Source organism: Oratosquilla oratoria, chromosome 4 (assembly GCF_046742065.1).
Source record: "Oratosquilla oratoria isolate Oo_2021 chromosome 4, ASM4674206v1, whole genome shotgun sequence".
NCBI classification, from domain to species: domain Eukaryota; kingdom Metazoa; phylum Arthropoda; class Malacostraca; order Stomatopoda; family Squillidae; genus Oratosquilla; species Oratosquilla oratoria.
In genome coordinates, this window is record NC_134780.1 from 60,557,283 (window position 1) to 60,567,282 (window position 10,000).

Here is a 10,000-nt window from a genome sequence, read left to right on the forward strand (position 1 = left end):
GTGCCAGCTGTGGTAGATTAGAGTTGCGTGTACGTCATAAGTTTCATAACGTGTATACATAAATGTGTACACACACAATCTTATACATACATATATATTGAAGGGGAGAAGCGTAAACACCAGACTCAAAGTGTGAGGTTTAATGCCCGACGTTTTGGTCCTACTCCGACCATCTTCAGGGGTGTGATGAGGTACAGTGATCAAAGAGCTTATTACAGTATATTAGCCATAATTGGAACTGGGAAAGGTTGTCCGAAACTACCCGGGCTCCTCCTCCTCCTCCTCCAGTTGCCACGAGAACCAGACAACTGGTCACAACCTTGCATAGACAACTGTATATACTGGATCTCACATACTCTTTTTCACTTCGGATTTATGAATGTAAAAAGAAACAACGGTAAGAAGTTGTCTGTGCGAGGTTGTGATCAATTGTCTGACGTGGATGAACATAAAGCGTATGCGTATTTTTTATACTTATTTTTGTTTTGCATTGCATTTATTTTATTTTATTTTATTTATTTGTGAATTTAAGAATGTATATGAAAACTATTGTGAACAGTTGTCTGTATGTGAGATCCATTGTATATAATTATCTATGCAAGGTTTTGATTAACTATCTGGTTTGCGTAGCAACTGGAGGAGGAGGGGGAGCCTGGGAGCTTCGGCAGTGCAGACTACCTTTCCCAGTTCCAATTACGGCCAATGTAATAAGCTCTTTGATAACTGTACATCGGTCCCAGGACTAAGACCGAAACGTTTGGCATTAAACCTCCCACTTTCAGTCTGGTGTTTACTCTTCTCCCCTTCAACCTAGAACCCAGACTCCAGATCTTCACACACATATATATATACTAAGGTTATATATGGGCAGGAAGTCTTCTCTCAAACGTGTTTCATTAAGTGATAGACAATTCAGCATGCTCACAGGAGGTCTTCTCTCAAACGTGTTTCATTAAGTGATAGACAATTCAGCATGCTCAATTTTCTTAAGGATATTCTCCTTATTACGCAAGATACTTATTCTCTCTTGCAAGATGTGAGATGATTTCTGCCATCTCGCGATTTCGAGTCACATTGACTCTTCTTCAGTGGCGTAGAAGTGGATCTTGTCTTCACGATGGGAGAGATCAGAATGTTGGCTTGTGGTGATCTGGCCGGTATCTAAGGCGTGCTTGTGTCGTCTGTCTCGTTTCTCCTAGTTTCAGATTGGCTGGTACTAGGGGCTGTGTTCCTTCTAATGCTTGGCAGTGTTTGCAGGTCTGATGATTGTATGTTGAGATTGGGGTTTAATTTTTTTAATATATAAGGCTTCAAGTATGGGAAGGCGGCGTGTGTCCGGGCATGTTGTGATGATCTCTATGTTCTCTGTGAGCATTTGTCTCGTAATGTTCTCGTGACGTTTCTGGCGTAAGTGGGTTTTTGGGGCTCCAGACGAAAGGTGGTAACTAAGACGTCTGCTCAACTCCATAGTCGTCAACATAGGTGGATGGGAGGGTTGTACAGTTCCCTCGTTTGCAAGTGAACCTATAGATGACATGCGATTGTTGACTTGGCTCTTTAATTATGTTTGGGCTATTTCGTAGTAACAGGTGGCTGGTTTTCTGGCTTTTATGATATATTACTACGTTTATTCTCTTATCGGGATTTGTGGGTTTAACATTTCTTTTTATTATTTGTTTTAATATTATTTCATCTTCTTTGTATGCCGTGGAGAAAAAAGCTCGATAGTATATTTTAATGTCTTCTTTTTTCTCTGTAGTATCTTGCTGGGTGTGATACCATCGGTCAATGGTTTTTTTTAGTGATAGTCTCAATATCTTTTTTGTCGAACCCGTTGTTTAAAAGTACTTGTGCGGATCTTACTATTTCTGTGTGAACTTTTGTCCATGTGCTGCAGTAAGAGCTCTACGTATATAGGCACTGATGGTGGAATTTATGTACCTTTGTGGACATTCACTTTTTCCGTTCATGCATTGGCCTGTGTTTGTAGGTTTAACATAGGTGTCTGTATCGAATTTTTCCTGTTGTTGTTTAACGAGAATGTCAAGGAATGGCATAGATCCTTCTACGCTATATTCTATTGTGAAGGTTAAACCGGAGGCATCTTGGAGGTAGTTCTTAAGTAATATTATATCTTCATTATGTGTAGTCTTTATGAAGATGTCGTCAATGTAACGGCAATAAATTTCAGATTTTTCAAATTTGCTGAACACTTCTTCTTCAACGCAACCCATAAAGAAATTTGCAAACAGGACTCCAAGTGGGGAACCCATAGCGAGACTAGGAGAAACGAGACAGACAGGCTACACAAGCACGCCTTAAATACCGGCCAGATCACCACAAGCCAACATTCTGATCTCTCCCACCATGGAGACAAGATCCACTTTCACGCCACTGAAGAAGAATCAATGTGACTCGAAATCGCGATATGGCAGCCCAGATGACCTCCTATGGAGAAATCATCTCACATCTTGCAAGAGAGAATAAGTCTATTTTGCGTAATAAGGAGAATATCCTTAAGAAAATTCAGCATGCTGAATTGTCTATCACTTGTAATGAAACATATATATATATATACATATACATATATACACATATATATATATACATATATATATATATACATATACACACGAGTATACGTGCGTATTTACTTAACGACATTATAGTATCAGGAAAGGAGCAACGCTCGAGATGTCTGTGTCTTGCTCTCTAATTTAACATATCTGGCTACGTATTCACTTATGATTCTTGATTAGGTTTGATCTCTTTATTCTTCAATCGTCATGCTTAGATTTAAACTTATGTGTTTTTTAGGCTTGGGCATTCTTTTTATTCATGCATCTGTAAGGAAAACTGTATCTCTTCACACCCTTTAGACATTTTGTTTTTTTTTCAATTTGTTCTCATATCCTCTTAAACTCCTCTCATCCCTAATTAAGAGATTGGTTGATTTATAATTTCTTTTGGCTTGAAGGCCAAGCGCTGGAGCCGGTAGGCTATTCAGCGCATATCTATCATATACAAATAAATAAATAAAGTAAAACAGTAAAAGCAATAATCACTCAGAAAAATATACCAAAACAAGATACGTAGAGAAGCACTCGTATACACAACTTTAAATTTCATAAAACTAATTGATGTCTTTTAAAAACTTGAAAACATTCTCCTCATGAGCATCCTCCCCTAAAACTTCTTCAAGAGATTTTTTTTTTTTTAAAGTTTGCCCTGCGCTTATTAGAGTATGCAGGGCACTGAATTAAAATGTGTTTACTTGTAGTCACAACTTGGCAAGTGGGCCATTGGGGGGACCAGCCTCTCTGCTCCACTTTCCATAAAGAATTATGGGTAATGTAGGAATAGCTAATTCTTAACATTGTTAAAACAATATTTGATCTCCTGTCCAAAGAATGAGACTTCCAAGGGCTCACCGAGGGGTGAATCTCTTTTAACTTGTAACTACCATCCAACCTTGTCCATTGTTCTTGCCACTTTTCCAATTCATAACAATGAATTACTTACTTGAAGTCTGTATGTTCGGTTTTAGTGTCTGTTATGTGCCTGAGCCTAGTAGCAGCTTTGGCTGCAACATCGGCCTGCTCATTTCCAGTGACACCCACATGGGACGGCACCCAGCAAAAGTTTACTTTTATTTTCTTCCGGCTGTTAATAAGAATCAACCAGTCCTGTATTTCTTGGACTAAATAGTGAAGAGGCAATAATTTACTTAGAGAGGATAGAATGCTCATAGAGTCTGTAAAAATAACAACGCTCTTATTAGATGAAACAGAATTAAAAACAAATTTCAGGGCATTGTAGACTGCCAGCAGTTCAGCAGTAAAAACCGAGCTAAAATTAGGCAACTTCCTCTCTAAAACCGTGCTATCAGACACAACAGAATTCTGATCCATCGGTATAGATAAAAACTGAATCAGCACGTACTGATAAGTGTTCTAAAAATTCACTCCTTAGCTCTACAGCAGTTCTATTTTTCTTACTTTTAAAAGGACAAATTATATTGAGAGATCGGTTCCAAGGAGAGAATTTGGGAGGCTTAACCTCAGCAATTGTAATAGAAACAAGTCCTACCTCCTCTGCTCCAACTTCACATCTTCTAAAGGTTTCGGCAAAGTACCTTTTCTTGGAGCTATGTCTACCGGCTGCTTTACATATTTGAATTTTGGATTGTGTTTTGATGATAACATATGAGATATATATCTAAGGCTTCCTCCCTGCGAATATAAAGGGGAGGAATTCCTGTGTCCACATACAAGCTATCCATTGGAGATGTTCTATAAGCTCCGGAACAAATCCGCAAAGCCATATTGTGGAGTATATCAAGCTTCTTTAATAATGTTTTATATGCCGATCCATAAATTTGACATCTATAATAGATTTTGCTAAGGCACAATGCTTGGTAAAGCCTTATTAGAGTTATACGATTTGCTCCCCAGTTGAAGCGAGACACTACCTATAGTATATTAAGTCGCTGTTTAACATTGCATATGACCTCATTTATGTGATGAGTGAATGTCAACCTTTTGTCCAAAAACAGACCCAAATATTTTACATGATCTTCATATGGTAATATAACAGCCTCTAAGAATAATGTTGGCATCTCCTCCTTGGTTCTCACTCTAGAGAACCTAATGGCTTTTGTCTTTTCAGCAGAGAATCTGAAGCTCCTGTAATTAGCCCATGCTGTTACTAAGTTAATTACCTCTTGAATCTTTTGGCCTGTTTCTAATGTTGTCGATCTGCTGCACACAATAGCAAAGTCATCAGCATAAGCCAATCCATGAACTCCAACAGGAACTTGTTCTAACAAGTTATTTATGGCTATGCTGAAGAGTGCAGGACTCAGAACACCTCCTTGGGGAATCCCTTCTTCTTGAAGATATGCAGAGGAGAAAGAAGAGCCCACTCTGACTTTTAGATAACGATCAGACAAGAAATCCTTTAAACAATTGAACATATTATCCCCGATACCGCACTCTGCAAGTTGCTTCAGAATGCCTCCCTGCCAGGTAGTATCGTAGACATTTTTCAAGTCAAAAAACACAGCAATGCCAGGATTCTGAATTGCAAAGGCATTCTAAATCTCACGAGTGATAAAAAGTAAGGGATCTAGAGTGCACTTATTTCCCCTAAATTCAAACTGACAGTTAGGTAGAAGATTTTTAGACTCCAAAAAACAAACTAAACAAAATTTTCAAGTCAAAAAGCACAGCAAAAAGCACAGCAATGCCAGGATTCTGATTTGCAAAGGCATTCTGAATCTCACGAGTGATAAAAAGTAAGAAATCCAGGTGCACTTATTTCCTCTAGATCCAAACTGACGGTTAGGTAGAAGATTTCTAGACTCCAAAAACCAAACTATATGCACATTGACCGTTCTTTCGTAGATCTTACAAATGCAGCTAGTGAGAGCAACAGGTCTGTAGCTTTGTGGGAGATTAGAATCTTTTCCAGCCTTTAAAACTGCTATGATAACTGAAGTCTTCCGAGATTTAGGAGAAGACCCAGAAGACCAAAATTTATTCAGCACTTTTAAAAGGAATTTCTTTGAAGATATGGATAAATGAGCAACCATGGAATGAATAATGTCATCCTCTCCAGGCGAGGTTGGGAGGATAAAGATAAAATATGATCCAATTCACCCAAGGTAAAAAGAAGATTATATGCCTCTGAGTTCGTATTGGTAGGAGGAACTATCGTGGTCTTGTCTCTAATTCTTCTGAAGTCAGGTGAATAATGAAGTGGACTTGAAATATCCAAAAGTCTCTGCTACATCTCGTGTATCTGATATAAAAAAAAGTCTTTAATTCTGAGAACGGGCAAAGGAGATGGAGCAAAATTTCCTTGTAACTTTCGAACCCTATTCCATACTAAGGTAGGGGGAGAATCATATTTCAACTCGCTAATAAATTTAATGAAGGATTCCCCCCTTGCTTTCTTAAATATTTTCTTCTGCTTTGCTTGAGCTCTTCTGTACGTTATCCTATTGGCTAAACAAGGATATCTCAAATATCTCTTATAGCAAGTTTTTGTAATCTTTCTACTCAAAGCACATTCATCATTCCAACAGGGGACTACTGGGTGTCGAGGTTTACCAGTTGTCCTAGGAATGAATGAAAAAGTACCAGAAAGTATGATGCCTACCAGATAATCATATGTATCAGAGTTACTAAAAAAATCACTAGTCTTACAATCAATCTCTGTGGATCTCCTAAATAATTCCTAATCAGACTCTCCTGTCTTCCATTTAGGCAAGCAAAAGGAGGGAATGTTCCTTAAATATTTGATATGTAGATCTTCATCTATTGACCAACTGTAATCTGATCAGGATGATGAATAAATAGTTAGGTCTATAGCAGAATTTGAATTGTGAACGATATAAAACCTAGTTTTGGAACCATCATTCATTAAAATGACATCGTTATTATTAATAAATTCTTCAATTATTACCCCAGGGGTCACACCTTGATTCACCCCATAGAGGATGCTTGGCATTAAAATCACTCATAAAAATAAAAGGCTGAGGAAGCTGGTCGGCCAAAGATTGTAGGTCATTTAATTCAAACTGACGGGAGTGGTTAAATATGTCTAGAAGTCGATCTTCTAGTTCAGGCTCCAAATGCAAAGAACATAAAATCATTTAGTGGTAAATATTTGTACTGTACAAGCCTGCAACACTGAATGTAGGTGGACAATTCTGTGGTTTATAGACTTGTTAACAATAATACCGGTACCTCCATGAGCACGACCCCCAATCATAGATGTATAAAAAATGTAATTAAGCCCGACATTAGGGGATAAATCGCCAAGCATACTTTCTTGGAGACAAATAGCAGACACATATTCTTTAAAGAGAATCCAAATCTGCTCTCGATGAGAATTAAAATCTTGAATATTTCACTGAATTAGAGACATTATATATTTCTTTTTCTTTTTTGGTTCTCCTGGCCTGGGGAGAGAAGGTCGGGAGAGAGAGGATTTACAAGATGGGTTCTTATCTAATTTCTTTGTTTTTAAAGGTGGCATCCTCCTCTCTGACAATGGTCCCACAGGTGTTGATATAGAGTCTAAATTACTAGTTCCTTTCTTATATTGCATATCACGATATGAGAAAGAAGTTGAAGGTGAGGGTGGACTGTGGAGTCTTTTACTGCGCACAGCATTAGACTCCATAGCTTTGCTTCTGTGCATCTCAACCGAGTGAAACACACCAGTCAGCAATTCCTTTATTGGAGAGCACCTCAAGTTTCGGAGAGAGATTGTCTGAGGGGAGGCTTTATTGAAGGAACCCTGCGAGGTACCCCTACAGATGGAGCAGGAGACACTCCCTCAACAGAGAATGGGAGAAACTCCGCAGAGGATTGAGGAGTACTAGAAATTCCAGGTTGTGGAGAAGAAGAACGATTAGATCTAGTAGTGACTCTTTCACGTTGAGGCTTGGGTTCAGCATTAAGAGAAGAATTCGTATTAGCATTTGTTTTTCTATTGGATTCTAGAGTTGGTTGATCTTCATTGCTTCTGTGCACCTCAACTGAGTGTGCTACACCAGTTAGCAATCCCTCTACTGGGGAGTCCCCAAGTCTGGAAGAGATTGCCTGAGAGGATGCTTTATTGAAAGAAGTCTGTGAGATTTCAGCAATGGAAACTCTAGGTGCCCCTCCAGATGGCGGAGGAGACACCCCCTCAACAGGAGGTGAGGAAACCTCCGCAGAGGAGGGTTGAGATGTACTAAAAATTCCAAGTTGAGAAGAAGAGAGACGATTAGATTTAATAGTGACACTTTTATCCTGAGGCTTGGGTTCAGTGTTAACAGAAGAATTCATATTAGCATTTTTATTTCTATTGGATTCTACAGTTGGCTGATACTCATTACTATTTCTTTTACCAACATCACTTTATCTTTTAGAACTAATTAGTTGTCTTTTAGCATGACCAACACTAATATGTTCTGCATGGGCTTTTAGTAATGCTTCATGTTCCTTATTATAAATTACGCATTTCTTATCCCTAGCATTATGCTCTCTATTACAATTTATACAGACACTTGGGCAGGAACAATCCCCATGCTCAGGCTGAGTACATATCAAACACAATTTGTCTCTTGCACATCGGCGGGAAGGATGGCCCATAGCAGTTACAGGAATGAATGGGACGAGGCTTGAACTGCTTTACATAAACAATCTCTTTTTCTATCTCTACATAATGAGGCAGATCTTCAACAAAAAAGTTGAGATAATCATAGAAGAACGAGGGATTTTTAAAACCTTCCAAACATTAGTTGGGCACATTTATAAAATTTCAGCCTCCTCAGAATCAGAGATCTCTATTAAAAATTACCCCTTTGGCATAACTAAAGGTGTAGTGGGGTTTAACTTCCTTAATGTCTGATTTCTGACTCAAATTAAGCACCATGGCAGCTTGTTCATAAGAATTTAAGAAGGATTTTTTTTTCCCAAATTGTAATACCTGTGAGTTAGTCAAATTACCAGAGCCAAGGGGACTCTTCAAGAATTTTCCAAACTCGAACAAGTTAGTACAATCCTTTGCAAAAGTTATAATAAGCCACTTAGGTGGATTGGTAGGCCTCTGCACACTTTCCTTCCTATTCTCTACTGAGTTTTCTGGATAAAAGACATCCAGGTTAGATGGCGCTCTAGCAATAAGTTGGGCCGAAGATTAATTTCTTTTGGAATTACTATAATCCAAGCAGACAGCAGCTGCATCCTGATTAGAAAGAAATAAAATCCAGACTAGCCAAGCCTTAAAGTTGTCAGCCAGTTTAACCCCGATCTCTTTAATTGATCCAAACTTACAGAACTCATCATGTAAGTCAACATAACTCTAAACAAGAGAGACATATTTTAAGTATAAAATTCTATGAGAACTTGGAGCAATACTTGAGCTATTTAAAGGCTTCAGAGTATCTAAATGTGATTTTATCACTCCAGAAGCCATTCCAATTGTAGGTTTCTGGACAACAGAATTATGTGTCAATAAAGTCACAGTATCATTACCGAAATCCTTTTTCAAGCCGGAGTCAACAACTGGGAATTTTTCTTTTGCCGAGTCAATATCGTCAACGTTAGAATCAGCAGTATTAGGAGAGGGATAGAGAGGTTTAGGAGGATGATCAGGTAGTGGTGGAGGTTTAGAATATACAGTGTGAACAGCCGCCATGATCGTATATATTTATAGGGCCACACCATATATCAAGAAAGAGAGATGAAGACATAGAAGAATATACTGCAGTTGCATGATGTCTCAAGCCATAAAAGAAAAGTCTTTGTAGAGTCGGGAAGTTCCAGAAACAACTATTTACACATGCAGGGCCTCAGAGGTGAGTTAGAAACTTTGTCAACCCGGAAATTTGTCCTCTTTAGGTTTGTTTCATTACGAATGGGGCCGGCGTAGTCACTCTGCATATGCACTGGATAGAAAGGAAGTCGGCAGCCCAGTACATACCTTACAAACATGCGTACCCCAGTCGGTGAGCTTTTGGCCCTCGCGGTATACATTTCCACTTGACTGAGCTCAGACATGTAGCTTGGGAGGCACCAAGATACCAGAACCTTCCTTAATAAGTATTAGAGAAAGATGGTGAGAAAAGAGAGCAAGGTAGCAAATATGAAGGATAGGAATAGGGGAATTCACAAGGGAAAAGGGTGGGGGATCCCCTATCTATTCACTACCGAACCTCGTCCTAAAACAACTGTCATAGGGTGAGGGCGGCAAATCCTATGAGGATTCCGGTCCATAATCATAAACAAGCCAGGGTCGTCAACAAAAGTCCAGTGGCTCAGATTTTGTCTTGCAGCTTAGGGCTGATCTCTCCAGTATGGTTGCACCTGGCTGGCACAGCTCAGCCCATCCGTGCTACGTGCAAGCCCCCCCGCCCCCATTACTTCAAAGTAATGGGCCCCTGGGGGCCTAATTAAGAGATCTCTTCTACGAATGTGGTATCTTTAGTATAGTGACATGAACT

At 39.1% G+C, this 10,000-nt stretch overlaps 1 protein-coding gene across 5 annotated transcripts in view; it reads right to left on the reverse strand.

Annotated features, from left to right (window-relative positions):
* Window positions 1-10,000, reverse strand: part of LOC143024880 (uncharacterized) — a 608,334-nt gene that overhangs the window by 124,137 nt on the left and 474,197 nt on the right. The gene's annotated exons all lie outside the window — the stretch shown is intronic.